Genomic DNA, 21,556 nt, shown 5'->3' with positions numbered 1-21,556 from the left:
TATCATGCCATTCCACATGCAGGATCTTATTTCCCCCACCAGGGACTGACCCCGTGCCCCCTGCACTGGGAGCTCAGGGTCTTAACCACCGGATGGCAAGGATGCCGGTCTTTAAACCCAGGAACAGTATATGAAACGCAATGAAGAAAAGCGCAGGAAAACGAGGTCTGCCTATAACTAGAAGACTATCCAAAGGAGCTTCTCCTTAAGGGCAGAATCCAACTACAAGGTCCCAGGTCATGGATACCGAAGATGCAAGAACGCCAGGACAGTGGATGCTCTTCCGGCACCTCCACCCATCCAGTAGTACCCACCCTCTTTCCCAGAGACAGCCTTAGGAAAGGATCTGTTCAGCTCTCCCCCATGCAGAAATCAAAACCATGCAAGTTAAAACAATGAGGTGCTATTACCAGTCTATAAAATTAACAAAGTTTTAATAATGAGTTTTCATAAGGCCATGTTCTAATAAATACTCTCTTACACTACTTTGTGTGTGCTGGGGGTGCGGGAGATATATTGGTGCACATTTTCCAAAAATCAGAATATGTTCAAGGATCTTAGAGATACAAACAAAGATACGTGCTTTAACATGTCCACTGAAGCTTTATTTTCAAATAAAGAAATTCAAAACGAACTCAGCTATGAAATAAATGTGGTGATGCACTAGTATATAGTAAGCGGTGCAAAATATACACTAAGTAAATGTTGAAATTTCACCATCTCGACACAACTGAGCTTTATTTCTTACTTAAAAGTCTAATATATGCTGAACATCTCCAGCAACTCTCCCCCAGCAGAGACTCAGATCCACGTGGCTTTCACTTGCCATCTGCCGTCCGCCGTTACTGATGAGGAGACAGAAAGGCCTGGAGAGCACCCTGGGTTTTTTCTTTCTTTATTTTTGGCCGTGAGGGGGCATGGTTGCTGTGCATGGGCTTCTAGCGGCGGCACGCAGAGGAGGCTCTTCCTGCGGCGTCTCACGGTGGTGGCTTCTCTCGTGGAGCCCAGGCTCCAAGCATGCGCTTCCGCCGTTGCAGCGCGTGGGCTCTGTGGTGCGGCTCTCTGGCTCTGCAGCACTGGCTCGGTAATTGTGGCGCAAGGGCTTAGTCGCTCTGCGGCATGCGGGATCTTCCCAGATCAGGGATAGAACCCGAGTCCCCTGCACTGGCGAGTGGATCCCTAACCAGTGGACCACCAGGCAAGCCCCTGGAGAACATACTTTTCTGAGAGAGCAGCGTGGCTCTCCCTCATCTGCACTTGCTGTGTTTCACTAAGCCCTTCAACGGAGTCATGTCGCAGGTTCTCCACAACGTTTCGTGTCTCTGAGCACCAGGGAATGTGTGTTCCCAGACCTCCTCTGCAGCCTGGACCAGCAGGCTGGCGCTCTGGACAAGGGATGCAGGCAGCTTGGCGCTTGTGCCGAGGACGGCGCTCCAGGTTTGTTCGTCTTTGGCCAGTTTTGCCTTGAATTCCATGACTACATTCTCCCCGTTTATTCCTTTGTACCGTGTGTCCCCAGGTGGGAATATAAGGCTTCATGAGGAGAGGAGTCTGGTCTGTGCTGTTCACGGCAGTATTTCTGAACTAGACTATATATACATAGGTGTGTGGGAGGTGGGGGACAGGTGGACCGAAGAGGTGGAGAGAAATAAATAATAAATAAGTAAATTTTCCACACAGTGTGCTTAACCACTGAATGGGAACACATACAATGGCTCAAAGGATCAAGTTCTGGTCAAGGACAAATCCTAGCATGAGACAGCTCAGAGAAGAATCAGGGAAAAGGGCATTTTTCTCATGTGAAGCTTACCTGATTTCTATCCTTCCACATGGGCATCCCACTCACAGCTCTGTGATCATCCAGGTAGCACCAAAAGGCTAGTGACTTCCTGGGCCAGTCACATCTGTGCCCTGGGTCTGAGATTTTCCTACTGTCAAATTAGAGGGCCAGTACCATAAAACACTAAAAGGTTCTACAATTCTTCAGGAACTGAATTCAATATGTATAAATGAAATACTTCTATTTGGAAAATGGACTCCAAGAAGATTTGTTACATGAAAGCATGTTTTGATAGCATTCTCTTGGTATTAGCATACAACAGAGAAATGATCGCCATGTCAGACTGATATCAAGAACCCTTTGTTGAGGCTAGAATACTGTTCTATGTGATTTTCTAATCTTGGATTGCTGACATCAACTTATTAAGTGGGCCACTGGGGCACGGAAGGCCTAAGCAAGTGTTCAGAGTAAGAGGGGGTACATGCCCAGCTAATACTCAACCCTTTATAGAATCTTGACCTAACTTGAGTGAATATTGGACTCGAGAGGCATAGCCTTTTGGGAGGTCATGCTGCTTCAGAAGAAAATAAAGAGGTGCCACAAGTCTTTGCTCTTCTTCACCAAACTGTGGCCTAAATACCGGGGCCCTTCAGAAGACAAGAATGACGGACAAGTACCAGGTGGAAACAATTAACCCCAAATTCTATCAGCCCAGGTGGCTCTGGCCTAGACACTCCATCTCCATTCCCCAAACCATTATGATGGATAAAGAAGGCCAGGCCCCCAAAGACAGACATTTGAGATTCTCTGAGATTCTAGGTCATGCCCTCATGTCACCTTTTAAAAAGAAGCAGCTTGAAGCAGGAGGACCTTCTTTGAAATTCTGTTCCCTGTCCCAAGTGGACTCTGCAGGCTCCTGTTGGGCTATTCACTTAATATGAAGCAAAAGCAAATGATGATGGTGTGAGGTTTTAGTGCTGCCATTCCCTTAAATGATAGGGATTATCATCCTACCCAGAGGAGAGACCTATATTCAGATATCCCTAGAGTCAACATGGCCACCTCCTTGGCGTCTGGCCTCCACAACCTAGTTTTCCAATGTCCTTTCAGAGAGGCATAATAATGGGGCCTGCTCCAAGGAGCCGACTGAGAAAACACAGCTTCTGTGTTCCTAGATGAAATCTGCCCCCGCCCTCAAAATACTCAGAGGAACAATAGAAAGAACTCTGCACTTATTAGCTGCGGGAACCTTAAAATGAGAAGCCACTTGAGTGCAATGGTAATGCAGAATAGAATATCCACATTAGACAAACCAGAGCACTGGGAAGGGAAATAAAATTGTACCTGACTAGATCAACAAACTAAGGAAGAAAAAATCTAGACCAAGTGATTTTTATTACAAAGGTGGTAAACAAAATGGAAGAAATTAATTGCTCAGTATCTACATTTGAAGTCAGTGCATATGGGCTGAATTTCCTTATCCAAATGTAAAGATATCCAGATAGCATAAGATTAAAATTGTGCATCAAACCATCTAGAAAACAAAAACTGACATCAAAAGCAAAATTATGGAGGACCACAACCTCCACAATGATGGAGGAAATATACTTCTTATTCCTCCTGCTGAAAAGTAGAGAGGAAAAGGCAGACTGACCAGGGACCTCAGAACCCAAGCCAGGATGTGGTGGTGAGTTCCTTGGATTTTCTTTTGAATTCATGTATTCTAGACTAGGTGCCAGAGAAGACAGCTACCTGAAAAAGCCACCAGGTACAGAAAACAAGGGCTCGCCAAGAAAAGACTTTTTTTAAACAAGTGAAGAAGCAGAATTAGGGTAGCCTCACAAGACTGAAAAGATTTGGCAATATCCATTCTACTCCAGCCAGATAGCACAGAAACAACCACAGCCCCCCTCCCTGCCCACTGGACCGGCAGACACGTCCACTCTCACTAGGGCGTGATAAGGCACCCGCACAAGCCCGCCAGTCCTCCTCGAGATGGGAGCAAGGCAAACTAAGGAGGGATCGTGGAAGTTCCTCCTCACTGAGCAACACTGAGCTCTTCCCACGCCCCAGAGTCAGTGCAGCCTGGACTTTAATGCCCACCTGGCAGTAATGAGACAGCCTTCACATTCGTGTCTGGGATGGAGTCAGAGTTGCCCTGCAAAAATGCAAGATTCAGGGACTATCCAGCATCTCATAACCTAATACCCAAAGTGTCCAGGATGCAATTAAATCTGCAACTATCCCATGAACTATATATACCTGTGCGTACTTGTTCTTCTCATTTAGTCACTCAGTCATATCTGACTCTTCTGAGACCCCCGTGGGATTTTCCGGGCAAGAATGCTGGAGTGGGTAGTCATTTCCTCCACCCGGGGATCTTCCTGACCCAGGGATCGAACCCAAGTCTCCACCAGTCCTGCATTGCAAGCAGGTTCTTTACCGCCGAGGTACCTGGGAAGCCCATCCCTGTGTGCATGTATATAATATATGTGATTAAAAATATACAAGAAAGTTTGGTTCTAGAGCATTAACGGTGACGATCTTAGGATATCGGAAATTCGGGTGGTGCTCACTTCTTCATAGAAAACAGAGCAGAATCACTTTCCCATTGTCCATGTACCCTGTCGTTCCTGTGAGATGACACCTGCAGTTGTCCCACAGGCCCTTGGGGTGGGAGGGATGCTCCAGGGACAGCTGAGCACATGTCTCTGTTGGGGCTACTTACACTGAACTTGAATTTCCCCTGACAATTGTCCCTGACAAAGGATGTATTTTATTTTCCCACAACTGGGGCATTCATGCTGCACTCTCTAATACCTTGAAGGCAGGCTAGGCTACAGCCAAGTCAGGCAAAAGGCTGGCTGGGTGCTGGTCTCCCTGGGGGTAACTGGGGACCTCTGGCTGAATCCTCAGAGCCTGGTATTCTCGGTGGCCCAGAGCCAGGCAGGTGAGACTGCCTCCCCAGCCCTGGAGCAGAGCGTGCTGGGGTTATTCAGAAGCTGAGAGAAAAAAGTCAGAGATGAAGGGGCTGAGATCCATCCTTTTTAACAGTAAAAGAAAATCCAATTGTCTTTCTACAGGCCCTTAAGAAATGAGAAAAAAAAAAAACCCAGAGGCTTATATTGACACAATTAATAATTTACTTAAAAATCAATTGTCAATCGAACATTTTTACATCAAACCAACCCCATGGATAGAGAAACCTGGCCAAGTACAGTCCATGGGGTTGCAAAGAGTCAGACACAACTGAGCAACTGAGCATGATAAAGCTCAAGGAAGTGCAAACACCCCACAAAGACTCTGCTAATTCTTTTGAGAGGCCATAGTCAACTCAGCGAGCAGACAGCTGCAGAGCAGAAACGGAACCAACCTGGGAGTGAAATGAGGACAAGGGATGTGCTGGCAGAGGACTGGGGTCAGTCTCCTGGAACCATAGCCCACCAGGGCCATCAGAGCCAGCCGGCCCCCCAGGAATCAAGAACCGACCATCACATAGAACAAGAACACAGGCAGCGCCCATAAGGACACGTCCTGCTAAAGCCCTGCGTCCTGTGTCAGTGCGGTGGCGATTATTCTGCGAGGGATGTGTATGAGTGTTTGTATCGCTGTTGTTCAGTCTCGAAGTCATTGTCCAACCCTTTTGTGACCCTGTGAACTGAAACACTGCCAGGCTTCTCTGCCCACGGAATCTCCAGGCAAGGATGCTGGAGAGCCTCGCCATTTCCTTCCCAGGGGATCTTCCCAGCCCAGGGATTGAACCCAAGTCTGCTGCATTAGCAGGCGGATCCTTTACCACTGAGCCACCAGGGACGCCGAGCGTGTGCGTGCACGCACTGTTTGTATGCACTTATAAGTTTTCGACTCGTTTTTTTCACTTAGTAGATTTTGCTCATCCTCCCTCTGCATAGATGTAGATTAACTCATCCTGCCTCATCTGCCAAGTGAATTAGGAGTTCACTGCAGGGCTGAGTCATCGGGTTGGTGTTTCCTGGTTTATGGTGTAGGCCAGAGTCAGCCAAGGTTCCCTGTGCCCCTGCTCACAGGGGTTCAGAGCTTGCAGGCACATCTTCCTCATCCACACACAGGCTAAGCAAGATGAAGCTCAGCAGGCCATTAGCAGGGTCCCCAAAGTCCTTCCCTCCGACCCAGCTTTCTGCACGTTGAGTGGATTGCAGGCTATCTGCGGCAGCCTATCCCTTCCCTCTGAGATCCTGAAAATCTGGAAATCGCTGGCTCCAATGCCATCAGCTTCTATCATCCAAAACTTCCTTTATGTCTCAGGGCCATTTACGGAATCACTTTCCATCTTCCAACTGCTTTGCAGACATTTCCTTAATTTCTCCACTTCAAAGATAAACACATGAGCCCAACTTGAAAACATGAAACTGGAAAATGTGGATTCTCAAATCATCAAGGGAAGACAGAAGAGCTTGTTCAAAGACAGACCCAGGGAAGGGCGTGATGTAGCCAGAGAATCTTAGGAACATAAGTGGAAAGAGCAGAGGGCGGTGGGAAGATTTGTTTAATAAGCATTTACAGAGCGCCTTCCAGGTGCCAGGTTTCTGCAAAGTCGCAGGGGAGGAAGCGAAAGGGCCAGCCAGGGGCCAAAAGGTGCAGGACTTTGCCAGATCCACATGACATTTCTTCTGTGGTATTAGGGTCTTCTTATCATGTGATGGTTGAAGTCCCTAACCAGACCCTGTAGTATCACTGGGAGAGGCCATACTGGCCCAGCTTCATGGAGTGAGAGGAGCAGCCACAGAAATGAAGCCCTTGGCCAGAAGAAAGAGTTCAAATGAGTGCAAAGTTCCAGTAAAACCCGATTTTTAAAGTATTTTTAAAATTTTTTCTTCCAGTTTTATTGAGATATAATTAACATATAGCACCACAAAGGTTTAAGGTGTACAGCATAATGATTTGACTTCCATATCTCATGAAATGAGTACCATAATACATTTAGTGAACATTCTTCATCTCTTACAGACACAAAAGAACAGAAAAAGAAAAAAAAATAATATTTTCCTTGTGATGAGCACTCTTACAAAACGCTCTAATAACTTTCATAGAAAACATATGGCAGTATTAATTATATTAATCATAGTGTATATTACATCCCTAATATTTATTTATCTTATAACTAGAAGTTTGTACGTTTTGATCACCTCTGTCATCATACAAAGATATTACATTATTATTAATTATATTCCCCACGCTGCATATTTCATTCCTGGGACTCATCAGTAAAACTCAATTTTTAAATAAAGTTATCAGATCAGAAATCCAAACAGTGAGCACTTAAGAGCAAGGAGGTATATAAAATAAGGAATTGCTGCGCTCGGCACTTTTTTTGAATGGATGAGAGTTATGGCCATTGTGCTTTCAGTGCCTGGGAAGGGTTATAAATAGCCAGGGGGAAGGGATTTTCCCATATGCTCTATCAAACACACTCACGCACACACACAGACTTTAACACTCTTGGTTTTTCAGACATTCCAAATTTTAAAACAAATAAGTTATTGGAATAGAAACATGAAGTGTGCCAAGTTTTCACCAGCAACCAAAGGAGCCAAAAGTATGAACATGTGAAACTTCAGGACACAAACCAGGAGTCTGACCCTTGGTGGAGAGAGCGGGTCCCCCTCAGAGCCAGGCACAGGGAGAACTGGCATGCGAGGGTGGGTTCCCGAGTAGGACCCTTGCTTGGGTAATTGGACAGAACAGCTGGATTGTGACTATCCACCCTTCGTGCTGCTCCCAGACGGCTCCTTCCATGGAAGGGTCCAGCCCAGCTTGGGGAGAGGAAGTTCTGGAAGTTGGGGAGCATGCTTATTCCCATTTAGACTGGTCTCTGGGACCTGAGGGGTGGGAGTCAGACCAGGAGGGACACGTGCCCCTTTACAGCCAGTCTTAGGAGCCTTCTCCAAAGGAGGGCAAGGATGGCCAGAGTTAGAGCCCAAGGTCCCTGGAAGTGAAAGTGAAGTTGCTCAGTCGTGTCTGACTCTTTGCAACCCCGTGGACTGTAGCCCACCAGGCTCCTCCGTCCATGGGATTCTCCAGGCAAGAGAACTGGAAGGGAAGACAGAGGCCAGTCTGGAGGCAGGTCTCGGTGGCTGCTGTGACGTGTCCCCTTGCTTCACCTTCAGGCCGTTCCTCCTGCCTCTTGTCTGCTCCAGACGACCATTCTGCAAGCCTGGTGACTCTGATCTGGCCTGAGACTCACTGATTCACAGAGTTCTCCAACTGGAGAAAATGCACAGGAGAAGGAGACCTAGTCAGAGGGAATACCAGGTCAGGGATTGACTTTGGTTTTAGTCTAAACCGCAGACAAGGAAAATCAGAGCTTTCTTTCATTCAGGCTACCCATCTAGGAAAAAAAAGTCAAGTTGGGGGCATCCCTTGGTGGTCCACGGGCTAGGACTCTGCACTCTCACTGCAGAGAGCATCCTTTGATCCCTGGTCAGGAAACTAAGATCCTCCAAGCCTCACAGGGCAACCAAAAAAAAGATTAGTGAATAGGATTCAAGTTGGAAGCAATAGTTTTTTTTATAAAAAACCGAGCTGGGAGATATTTCAAGGTTACACAGTTATGAGGACTTCCACCTACGCATGATTCATTCTTGTCCTGGAAATGATCAAAGGAAATCTGCTTACAAACAACAATGCCACAAGAATAAAACTAGGAGGACAATTGGGAAAGAGGTGTTCTCATGCCTAGGGGCTGCTTTGCCATGCTTGGAGGGCATTTGCAGCAGAATAAGCAATAGAAATATGTATTTACCATTCATTCATCTATTTATTCTTTAATCAAATGCTATTTTCTGAGTATGTTGGGAACTGAGGGCAAGGGGAGAGACAGCAATTAATCCATTTACCAAATGTATGCTGAGCACCTATTGCACATAATAATTGTGTGATTACTGCGTGTCATCACTTGGATTCCGGTCACATAAGGGGACTGTCTATGTTCCAGGGGGTAAAGGTGCGCCTGTGTTTGTTAAATTTCGTCTATACCCCAACTCTGGTGTGCCTCATGTAGGTTTAGCCCACAATCACTCCCATAAGGTTGATAAGGTTATGATGCTATGGAATAACAAAGACACTGCTGTGCTGTGATGGCTAGAACAGTTTTTAAGATAGGAACTTCCTGCGACAGAGAACAAATGATGTGTTACTTCACAACAAATGGAGAAAATGTTGTAATCTGTTCAATTAGCAAAGCATAGCCCCAGTTACGGTTAATTTGGAATTCTAGGTCAGCTGAGTTTTACACTATTTATGGATTTATGCCTGCCAAAGAGATGATTTTCAGCTTGAAATGTGATCCAGTGTTTGACTTTGGAACTGGTGTTCTAATGCAGCTTATTCAGTTCTCATGGCCATATATTAATGCTAGTTAGATTTAGAAATCTGAGGGACAAAAGCAGTCATGGGATATTTTAAAATGCAACCCTATTTCTAAGCCACTAGCCTCTGATGCTACGTACTTTGCTTGGTGCCCAGATGGGGAGCACACTTTTATTGGCCTGCATGCTCCCAGCTGCGTGTTAATAATGGGTACATGCTTCAGTATATGCCAGCCTTATCCTGGCACTGTTTCTGGATGGACTATTTCCAGTGAAAACAATTGCTTCCCAAGTAGTTTGAAGTGAAGTACCCAATTAGGAACAGAAATTTGCAGTGATTGATAGCTTCTCAGCTTTAAGAAATAAACTAATCACCAATTCCAAGCTGCCTGAAAAGAAGCTACTCCAGAATAAGAAATCACAACCAGGAAATGATAACCCATTACCAAGAGCAGTCCTTAAAAATCAAAGGAAATATGAGACTAAAAAAGCTGCAAAGCAGGAAGTGACTAGAACCAAGACTTGGCACCTGCCCCTGACTCCCAGAGCACCCCACGGAACACTGTGTCTCAGTTCACATCTGGAGACCGTAACTCCCAGGGCACCCACGGAACACTGCGTCTCAATTCACATCTGGAGACCGTAACTCCCAGAGCACCCCACGGAATACTGTGTCTCAATTCACATCTGGAGACCGTGAGACAGGCGAAAAATTCGAGATCCTAAAGGAGACCCCAAAGCAACCGAACCTTGAAAGAATAAGCAGCAACTGGAATGTGACTAGAAAAACAGTAAGTTGGAGAAAATTCAAAAAGATATCACCCTTCTCCAGGAGCTGGAAGGTGTGGAATTGGCTATGTTAAATATTTAGAGAAGGCAAGCTGTTAGCATAAACCAGGAAACACATCCTGTGTACTAAACCCGGTGGAGCAGCCTGAACGTCACCAGGCCACCACAGACCCACCATGTACTGCTTATCTATAATGCAACCGTTTAGCCAAGCTCTGACATACATGTGAAAATAAGAAGTCTTAGTCACTCAGCCATGTCTGCCTCTGTCCGTGGAATTCTCCAGGCAAGAATACGGGAGTGGGTAGCCATTCCTTTCTCCAGGGGATCTTCCCAACCCAGAGATGGAACCTGGGTCTCCTGCATTGCAGGTGGACTCTTTACTATCTGAGCCACCAGGGAAGCCCTCAGTTAACAATGCCCACTAAAGAACTTTCTCTACCTTTCAACACATGTTGAAGAAAAGAGATATCAATTTCTTAGCTAAGCTCAAGACATTAAAAATCAAGTATCATTTTTACTCAGTATAATTTACCATATATGGGGAAAGACATTTTAAATTTAAATAAATGTAGCCCATTTGACTGCTTTCAGTTCAGTTCAGTCACTCAGTCGTGTCCGACTCTTTGCTACCCCATGAATTGCAGCACACCAGGCCTCCCTGTCCATCACCAACTCCTGGAGTTCACTCAGACTCACATCCATCGAGTCAGTGATGCCATCCAGCCATCTCATCCTCTGTCGTCCCCTTCTCCTCCTGCCCCCAATTCCTCCCAGCATCAGAGTCTTTTCCAATGAGTCAACTCTTCGCATGAGGTGGCCAAAGTACTGGAGTTTCAGCTTCAGCATCATTCCTTCCAAAGAAATCCCAGTGCTGATCTCCTTCAGAATGGACTGGTTGGATCTCCTTGCAGTCCACGGGACTCTCAAGAGTCTTCTCCAACACCACAGTTCAAAAGCATCAATTCTTCGGTGCTCAGCCTTCTTCACAGTCCAACTCTCACATCCATACATGACCACTGGAAAAACCATAGCCTTGACTAGATGGACCTTTGTTGGCAAAGTAATGTCTCTGCTTTTCAATATGCTATCTAGGTTGGTCATAACTTTCCTTCCAAGGAGTAAGCGTCTTTTAATTTCACGGCTGCAGTCACCATCTGCAGTGATTTTGGAGCCCAGAAAAGTAAAGTCTGACACTGTTCCCACTGTTTCCCCATCTATTTGCACCAAGTGATGGGACCGGATGCCATGATCTTCGTTTTCTGAATGTTGACTGCTTTAAAGTAGTGCAAAACAAGCCAGGTGGACGAAAGCTTGCTTCTCTCACTGGAGGATGAACGTTCTCTCCTGACCTTCACTAACTCGCCAAGTTGATCAGCGCAACTCAGAGCAATTTTGTAGAAAAGCAAGTTGCTTTATAGTGCAGTTCTTTTGAGAATCCTTAAAGTTTTCATTTTTAAACTGACTCAGGCTTTGCTCGATCCAGTGAGGAACCCCAGAAGAGCCTGAATACACGGGCGTCATTTCCCCCTCACAAAAGGAGTTTCAGCCACTTTTTTAGTGGCCTTGAATGGTCAGAGATAGAGCTGGACACATAACACTGGCATGTGGACGTCCCCGTTCATTTATGCATATGTATTTCACACCTCCCATGATCTAAGCTTTGTCTAGACATAGTCAAGATATAATAAAATGTACCATGTGGAGTCTGGCAGGAAGGAGATTAATATGTTAAAGTTTTTAGCAGGTAAAAGAACTTAAAAGGGCTAAGAAACACACACACAAAAAAAAGAGAACATGGAGAAAAAATACAAGGTGGCCAGAAGGGCGTCCCCAGAGAAACTGCTTTGAGAAACCAGAGGGAGGGAACCATTCGGCCCCGACTGGTGGTGACGCTTGCAAGGGAAGCCCAGGAAGTCGGGTTTCCTCCAGCTCTGAATTCATGGAGATATTGTAACAGAGAGCCTCTGCAGAAGCAGGGCTCTGTGAAGCATCCACTGGAGGCAGATGATGGCTGAAGTTTGTGGGGAGGGTACCATCTGCCCACTGAGCGGTAGGTCTTTTCTCCGTTTTCAGTTTGTATCTAGGATCCAAATTTGAATTGCTTGCCCTGTTGCAGGACACAGAATTTCTTTTTGAAACCTTATGCAGCTGATCCTAGGTACTACACATGCTGTACCTCAATTCTAGAGACCATGCTTCTTCCCATGTGGGTGGCAGGATGCTATCCTTAAACTGTATAGTGTGGAAAGCAGGCTGATGAGGCAGTGTGCTCCTGCCGTCATGCTCTTTATTTCTGCATTGATCATGACCAGGCAGACAGAATGCCCGTGCCACAGGACACCCTCAGACTGAGGTTATTGGGAAGGAGATGCTTACTTAGAGAGGTAGGAATCTTTCCTAAAGGGAAAAGGCAATTCTCCTAGAAAAATAAAGTCTCTCAAGGCAAAAATTTCTTGCCATTGCCCAGGGAGGGATAATAGAAATAAAAGGCTTCATTTCCTTTCTGCATATCTTAGTAGAAGCCACCCAAGCCAGCCAGGGCACTGGTTTCCCAGCACAGAGCCCCTGATGAGGTGAGCCAGGCACCGTCTGGAAGGCTAAGGGCAGCTTCTACTGAAGGGAAACAGGCCTTCCCATGAGTCCTCAAGAGAGTGCTGGAATCCCTCCTCGCACTGCTGTAGCCCTGTGACCCACATCCTTCCCTTAATTCCTTGGCTGAGGAAACGGCAGGAAAAGGTTTCGCTTCCCTCTGCTCCTGGAAAACCATTTGAAGTCTGGTTCCTGTCATCCTTGCAGCCGGGTCCTCTCTCTGGGAGAAACTGATTGAGTAGGGTGACCAAGAGATTTATTCTCAGGCCTGAAACCAGAGACCAAGGAAGGCTCTGGGAAAGCAAAGGAGAATAAGAATCACGTTGAACTTCAAAAGTTCCTTTTGTGGTTGGTAGGGGGATGGAGGAGGGAAGAAGAGAAAAGGAGATGTTTCTGCCTTGCTTCTGCTCCACTTCAGCTAGGAAACCATAAAGTGTTCCATCCTGCCCAACACCTGCCTCAGCAGGCTCGGGATATTGATGGGAATGCAGTGACCCAGGTAGCATATTTATCATTCACACGGTCTTAGAATCAACTTCATATGATCCTGGGCCTCCTTGGAATCTGCTCTCTATCCATTCTGTAATCAGAAGCTGTCATTTTGTTCACATACAGTTTACTAAGTTATTTCACATTTGTTCACTCAAATCAGTTTACAAGGTGGGGAAAGCACCAGGGGGGTACTCTGGGCTCCAACAGTGAACAAGAGACAGATGGTGGTGTCCTCAGGGAGCTGCCAGCCTAGTACAGAGACAGGCATGAAAAAAGGTCCTACGTCCAGGATGTTGTGATGAATGTGAAGAACACAAATAGAACCTGAGGTGCAGCGTGTTAGCAATTCTATAAATGCAAGTGGGTGCGATTCCTAAATTAAAAGCCAGAAAGGGAAACAGGAAGGAGTGCATTAATCCCTGGATACAGGGTCATCTTTGGAGGGATGACAAGGTTTTGAAACTGGGCTTTTGTGCATGGAAGAGCTTATACATTGAAGAGTTTCACTGTAGGCTGGTGGGATGACTGACTGCCAATGATATTAGTGACCCTGAAGCGCCAGGACGTGTAGTCCTTTTCTCTGAGTGGTTCAGTTGTTCCATGAAAAACCCTACAATTTCCCATGTTGACAGTGGAGGTCTAAGGATGTCTCTAAATCTGTTAGCAACTAACTTAATTTTCCTTTTCTCACCCCATTTTATTTGCTTGATGTCTTCAAATACAGAACTTCTTTGTTCCCATTTCTTTAGCAAAAGAAATCTCAAGCATTCACTTTGGGTAACAGAGGTGGCTATATGGATTGTGGCACCAAGTGCAAAATTAAAATGTGTCTCCCCTTGTTCAAAAGCTGGAACAAATGTTAAAAGTTCTTAAATATAAAGCTTTTCCCTTCTTCCATGATCTGACCTCTCCTGAAATCATTTAGAACTATTAAATTCAAGTTTGTATTAATTGTCATTAGTTATTTTTAAAATTAATACTTATTTAGAATTAATTATTTTTTGGCTGACCACTATTTCCTATATTCCAAGTCTTCTTCAAATTTAATTATCAATATTTTTGCTTTATTTTGCTGGAATAGATTCTCCAAATTTTCTGGTAAGGCTTCTCACTGGTAAACTTCCAGGGTTCTTAAAAGGCTTTAAGAAACTATTTTTCCCTAGTATTTATTTGTTTTTATATTGCTTGGGATAGAATTGCAATTTTAAAATCACATGGCAACAATTTTGAAGATATTACTCTATTGCTTTCAGAAATCCTCTCTTGCTTTTAAGAACTACAATTCCAATCTGTTCTTATTCCTTTATAAAGAAATTACATTCTCTTTTGTTTTGCTTTGTTAGCCTTTAGGAAACTTTTTTCCTCAATGTCACCACAGTGTGTACACTGACTTGTGTGTTACATGTGACCTGCCTAACACCCAGTGGGCTATTTAGATTCAAGGACTCATGTCTTCGTTTCTTAAAATTTTGTCCTCTGTTATTTATTCCTCCCTTCACTTCTCTGCTTCTTTTTTTCCCTCTTACAAATTGAATTGGGCAGAATTTGGAATAATATTATAAGTCTCTCTGTCTCACTATGCTCCTTTAATACATTCCATTTCCTTGTCTTTGGGGCTATATTTTGGAAGAATTCTTTGTTGACCTCTTCCAGCTTACAAATTCAATTTTCAGCTACATTAATTAGGCTCTTTAACCCACTTTTTTATTTCATTGACTTTATTCTCTTTTCTCCACATCTCTGAGTTTTGAAATAATTTATTTAGAAAATACTCTCATCCATTTTTACATTATTATATCATTTACTAACATTAATTACATTCTAAGGAATGTTTTGGTGCTTTTAAAGTTTATTTCCTGAGGCAATATCTTTTTCATGTTATTTTTAATTTCCATGTACTTTCAAAGTAATTTTACGTATCATTCTAAAGATGCTGAGTTTATTCCAGTGTTTTTAGGTTCTCTACATTTGTTTCATTGACTGTGAAATAGATGCATACATATTACTGCTGAGTTAGGTTTGCCAGATATATAGATATAAATACATGCTGGATTTAGAAAAGGCAGAGGAATTAGAGATCAAATTGCTGACATCTATTGGATCATCAAAAAAGCAAGAAAGTTCCACCAAAACATCTACTGCTTTATTGATTACGCAAAGCCTTTAACTGTGTGGATCTCAACAAACTGGAAAATTCTTAAAGAGATGGGAATACCAGACTACCTTACCTGCCTCATGAGAAATCTGTATGCAGGTCAAGAAGCAACAGTTAGAACTGGACCTAGAACAACAGACTGGTTCCAAATCGGGAAAGGAGTATGTCAAGGCTATATATTGTCACCCTGCTTATTTAACTTACATGCAGAGTACATCATGAGAAATGATGGGCTGGATGAAGCACGAACTGGAATCAAGATTTCTGGGAGAAATATCAATAATCTCATATATAATAATCAATAATCAATAATCAAATATCAATAATCCATAGGCAGATGACACCACCCTTATGGCAGAAAGTGAAGAAGAACTAAAGAGCCTCTTAATGAAAGTGAAAGAGGAGAGCAAAAAAGTTGGCTTAAAACTCAACATTCAACCCACAAATCAATCAGTGTAATACACCACATTAACAAATTGAAAAATAAAAACCATATGATTATCTCAATAGATGCAGAGAAAGCCTTTGACAAAATTCAACACGCATTTATGATAAAAACTCTCCAGAAAGCAGGAATAGAAGGAACATACCTCAACATAATAAAAGCTATATATGACAAACCCACAGCAAACATTATCCTCAATGGTGAAAAATTGAAAGCATTTCCTCTAAAGTCAGGAACAAGACAAGGGTGCCCACTTTCACCATTACTATTCAACATAGTTTTGGAAGTTTTGGCCACAGCAATCAGGGCAGAAAAAGAAATAAAAGGAATCCAAATTGGAAAAGGAGAAGTAAAACTCTCACTATTTGCAGATGACATGATCCTCTACATAGAAAACCCTAAAGACTCCACCAGAAAATTACTAGAACTAATCAATGACTATAGTAAAGTTGCAGGATATAAAATCAACACACAGAAATCCCTTGCATTCCTATACACTAATAATGAGAAAACAGAAAGAGAAATTAAAGAAACAATTCCATTCACCATTGCAATGGAAAGAATAAAATACTTAGGAATATATCTACCTAAAGAAACTAAAGACCTATATATAGAAAACTATAAAACACTGGTGAAAGAAATCAAAGAGGACACTAATAGATGGAGAAATATACCATGTTCATGGATTGGAAGAATCAATATAGTGAAAATGAGTATACTACCCAAAGCAATTTATAGGTTCAATGCAATCCCTATCAAGCTACCAACGGTATTCTTCACAGAGCTGGAACAAATAATTTCACAATTTGTATGGAAATGCAAAAAACCTCAAATAGCCAAAGCGATCTTGAGAAAGAAGAATGGAACTGGAGGAATCAACCTTATCAAGACAGTATGGTACTGGCACAAAGACAGAAATATAGATCAATGGAATAAAATAGAAAGCCCAGAGATAAATCCACGCACATATGGACACCTTATCTTTGACAAAGGAGGCAAGAATATACAATGGATTAAAGACAATCTCTTTAACAAGTGGTGCTGGGAAATCTGGTCAACCACTTGTAAAAGAATGAAACTACAACACTTCCTAACACCATACACAAAAATAAACTCAAAATGGATTAAAGATCTAAACATAAGACCAGAAACTATAAAACTCCTAGAGGAGAACATAGGCAAAACACTCTCTAACATACATCACAGCAGGATCCTCTATGACCCACCTCCCAGAATATTGGAAATAAAAGCAAAAATAAACAAATGGGACCTAATTAACCTTAAAAGCTTCTGCACATCAAAGGAAACTATCAGCAAGGTGAAAAGGCAGCCTTCAGAATGGGAGAAAATAATAGCAAATGAAGCAACTGACAAACAACTAATCTCAAAAATATACAAGCAACTCCTCCAGCTCAACTCCAGAAAAATAAATGACCCAATCAAAAAATGGGCCAAAGAACTAAATAGACATTTCTCCAAAGAAGACATACAGATGGCTAACAAACACATGAAAAGATGTTCAACATCACTCATTATCAGAGAAATGCAAATCAAGACCACTATGAGGTACCATTTCACACCAGTCAGAATGGCTGCGATCCAAAACTCTACAAATAATAAATGCTGGAGAGTGTGTGGAGGAAAGGGAACCCTCTTACACTGTTGGTGGGAATGCAAACTAGTACAGCCACTATGGAGAACAGTGTGGAGATTCCTTAAAAAACTGGAAATAGAACTGCCTTATGATCCAGCAATCCCACTGCTGGGCATACACACTGAGGAAACCAGAAGGGAAAGAGACACGTGTACCCCAATGTTCATCACAGCACTGTTTATAATAGCCAGGACATGGAAGCAACCTAGATGTCCATCATCCGATGAATGGATAAGAAAGCTGTGGTACATATACACAATGGAGTATTACTCAGCCATTAAAAAGAATACATTTGAATCAGTTCTAATGAGGTGGATGAAACTGGAGCCTATTATACAGAGTGAAGTAAGCCAGAAGGAAAAACACCAATACAGTATACTAATGCATATATATGGAATTTAGAAAGATGATAACAATAACCCTGTGAACGAGACAGCAAAAGTGACGCTGATATATGGAACAGTCTTATGGACTCTGTGGGAGAGGGAAAGGGTGGGAAGATTTGGGAGAATGGCATTGAAACATGTAAAATATCATGTATGAAATGAGATGCCAGTCCAGGTTCAATGCACGATACTGGATGCTTGGGGCTAGTGCACTGGGACGACCCAGAGGGATGGTATGGGGAAGGAGGAGGGAGGAGGGTTCAGGATGGGGAGCACATGTATACCTGTGATGGATTCATTTTGATATTTGGCAAAACTAATACAATTATGTAAAGTTTAAAAATAAAATTAAAAAAAAAAAAACTCAACATTCAGAAAACTAAGATCATGGCATCCAGTCCCATCACTTCATGGCAAATACATGGGGAAACAATGAAAACAGTGAGAGACTTTATTTTGGGGGGCTCAAAAATCACTGCAGATAGTGACTGCAGCCTTTAAATTAAAAGATGCTTGCTCCTTGGAAGAAAAGCTTCCCTGATCAACCTAGACAGCATATTGAAAAGCAGAGACATTACTTTGCCAACAAAGGTCCATCTAGTCAAGGCTATGGTTTTTCCAGTAGTCATGTATGGATGTGAGAGTTGGACTATAAAGAAAGCTGAGTGCAGAAGAATTGATGCTTTTGAACTGTGGTGTTGGAGAAGACTCTTGAGAGTCCCTTGGACTGCAAAGAGATCCAACCAGTCCATCCTAAAGGAAATCAGTCCTGAATATTCATTGGAAGGACTGATGCTGAAGCTGAAACTCCAATACTTTGGTCACCTGATGCAAAAAACTGACTCAAAGAAAAGACTCTGGTGCTGGGAAATATTGAAGGTGGGAGGATAAGGGGACGACAGAGGATGAGATGGTTGGATGGCATCACTGACTCGATGGACATGACTTTGAGGAAGCTCCGGGAGTTGGTGATGGACAGAGAAGCCTGGCCTGCTGCAGTCCATGGGATCGCAAAGAGTTGCACACAATGGAGTGACTGAACTGAACTGAACTTAACATATAGATATAGATAGATACATATTGAAGGAATGGCACATGTCTTCCCAGGAAGACAGTCTATTCTGGTATTTAACATTTCATGTATTTTGGGTGATCAACTAACCAGCAATGCCAATTACTAACTATCTGACTTTGAGTAAATTATTTGTCTTCTCTGATACTCAACTTTCTAATCAGAAAAATGGGTACAGCATAAAAATAAGATTAGGATTAAGTATACCTTGCCTGGCAATAGTAAAGTGAGGGAAGTCGCTCAGTCGTGTCCAAATCTTTGCAACCCCATGGACTGTAGCTACCAGGCTCCTCTGTCCATGGGATTTTCCAGGCAAGAGTACTGGAGTGGGTTGCCATTTCCTTCTCCAGGGGATCTTCCCAACCCAGGGGTCAAACCCGGGCTCCTGCATTGTAGGCAGACACTTTACCATCTGAGACACAGATGTTAACTGGTGTTTCAGTTGGTTCAAGTCAGAACCCAAGAATGGGAAAAGCTGACATCCAAAGAACTGAGTCACTTACAGTCGAACTGGTAACGCGATGATGGATGAAATATTTTGATAAATAGGAGATGTCCAAGTACCTTTCTCACTGTCCTCACTGAAACCTGCCACTCCACCTCCATCTCGTATCCTGAAATGCCGGGTGGGAGAAGCCCTGAGGAGCACCATGCAGCCCCAGGCCTGGCAGGAGGAGAGTCTATAACCATTGGGTGTTGCGGCTTTCTGCTGAGGAGAGGAACCCAGAGCAGGCCCTGGGATTTCCATCCTCCTGGCCAGTTTGTTCTGTGTTTTTGTCTTGATTTCCACTGGTAGCTTTTGAGGACAGCAGAGCATCTTCTTTCCTCCCAAGAAATAAGCAAGGCAAACTCGTAGCCAAAATCAGCAGCTGCTGGTGTGCTTAACTGGGAAAATATCTCCCAGAGCTGCCAAAGCTATATGATAGAAGGGGATCGAAGAAGCTTGAGGTTCTCTTCCCAAGACATAAAGTAAGTTTCATTACCAAAATAATCACATCGCTCACTTCCACACAGGAGACCCCCAGGGGTCTCAGAGACACTGTCCAACTACTTGTGGTGGGCTGCATTGGCCCATAAATAAATCTCGAATTGTTTCTGCTTGCCTGTTTTTTCTACATTGCCCAACATCTCCTTGAAATGGAATTCCCAGGACATCCTGATAGCAGGAGAAGCCCTGCACCCAGCCATGAGCACATCGTTTTCTAGATTAGCCATCATTTCTGCCCACCCCAGCTCTAAAATCAACGTGTGAGTACAGGCTTGGTGCCAATCTGTGGACACCGGGTTTGTCCAAGTGTGGAGAAGGGGGCATACTGCTGAGAAGATGGGCTGGTGAGCTCGGATGTTAATCAATACTACCTGACAGCAGCCAGCTCCTCAGTTACGATCCTGGCAAAGGAAAAGCTAACTGGGGCAGGGGCAGTCATTCCCACCAACATTCTCACATTCCAGTCCTGCTCTCTTCCCTCCACCTCACCCTGGAGGATTTAGTTAAGCTAAATCGCACCCCGCCCCAACCGCCACCACCACCACCCCGCCGCCTGGACTTCCCTCTCCAGCCAAAGGGCCAAGAGGAAGGATGACTGCCGCGTGGGAGCAGACTTACATCTCTCCAAGTGTTGGAAGGAGCGGATGGGTCCAGCTGAGAGCCCTTCTTCTGAAGTGCTTCCAGCCCAGCCCATCTGGAGAGAGCAGGTCTGCGAACAGGAGTGAACAAGGGTCAGAAGGGAAGGGATAGCCTCTGGAGCTAAGGCCAGGGCTGGACCCTTGCACCTCCAGACCAGCTTTTACTGGAGATTAGCCTGGTATTGGGTCAAGAATAAGATCCTAAATTGGAGCTGAGGACTGAGCATCCAGGCTGAGCCACACAGCAAATCAGGCCAGCTGACATATCACTGCCCTGGCTGGATTCTCCTCTCCCCAGGCCAGCTTGTTCCCAGTGTTGTTTTGTGGGACTGTCCTTCCTACTATAATCTCAACCCCATTTCCAGAATTAGGCCTTATCCAGGTCTGTCTGAGCTCGCCAATTGGTGCTAGTGATAAAGAACTCGCCTGCCAATGCAGGAGACTTAAAGAGACACGGGTTTGAACCCTGGGTCGGGAAGAGCCCCTGGAGGAAGGGATGGCAACCCACTCCAGTATTCTTGCCTGGAAAATTCCATGAACAGAGGAAATTGATGGTTCCATAGGGCTGGCAAGAGTTAGACACGACTGAAGCAACTTAGCTTGCACACACAGGTCTCTCTCCTCTTAGGGAAAGGCTTTTCCTGACCACGGTCAGGGCTTTTTATGGTACCAGTGATTACTTCAGGATTGCAGCTATCAAATTTATCTCTGATCCTTCCATTCAGGTATCCCCTGCCTCCCACACTGGGACAGCTTTGACAGCTTCCCAGACTGGACCTGGGTTTCCACTTGCTCGCAAGAGGCACGGAGCAGAGGAAAGTGCTTTCACCAATACCACTGCCACTGCCAAGACAGCAATGCCCTTCTCTCAGCCTGAGTAAATCACCCGCGAGCCTCACCTCCAATATTATCTCCTCCAGGAATCCTTTCTTGCCCACTCCCCACTTGGTTTAGGAGTCTGCCCTCCCACCCTGTATGCTCCTTCCCTCCATCTTACACTAACTGACTTCCTCTGTGATCTTGTCTGTGTTCAACCCTGGCCCAAGGGCCCTCAGATGATAGGGACCATGTCTATCCTGTCCTTTTTAATGTGATGTTCCCTCCCTCCTAGCTGGCACAGCAGAGGGCAAGTAGACAGTATAGCCCAATGGATATATTCTATTTCTCTGGAATTGAACTTGCCAAAGATGTAGGTAAGACTATTCAAGATTAAAGGAGG

General features: G+C 44.2%; 1 pseudogene; it reads left to right on the top strand.

The window, feature by feature from the left end:
* Positions 1 to 2,348: 2,348 nt before the first annotated feature.
* LOC138986063 (eukaryotic translation initiation factor 2A pseudogene) lies at positions 2,349 to 21,218 on the top strand (annotated as a pseudogene).
* The last annotated feature ends 338 nt before the right edge of the window (positions 21,219 to 21,556 follow it).

This window comes from Bos mutus, chromosome 28 (genome assembly GCF_027580195.1).
Source record: "Bos mutus isolate GX-2022 chromosome 28, NWIPB_WYAK_1.1, whole genome shotgun sequence".
Taxonomy (NCBI): Eukaryota; Metazoa; Chordata; class Mammalia; order Artiodactyla; family Bovidae; genus Bos; species Bos mutus.
The sequence above is the reverse complement of the archived record's forward strand: the minus strand, read 5'-3'. Positions and strand labels throughout refer to the sequence as shown.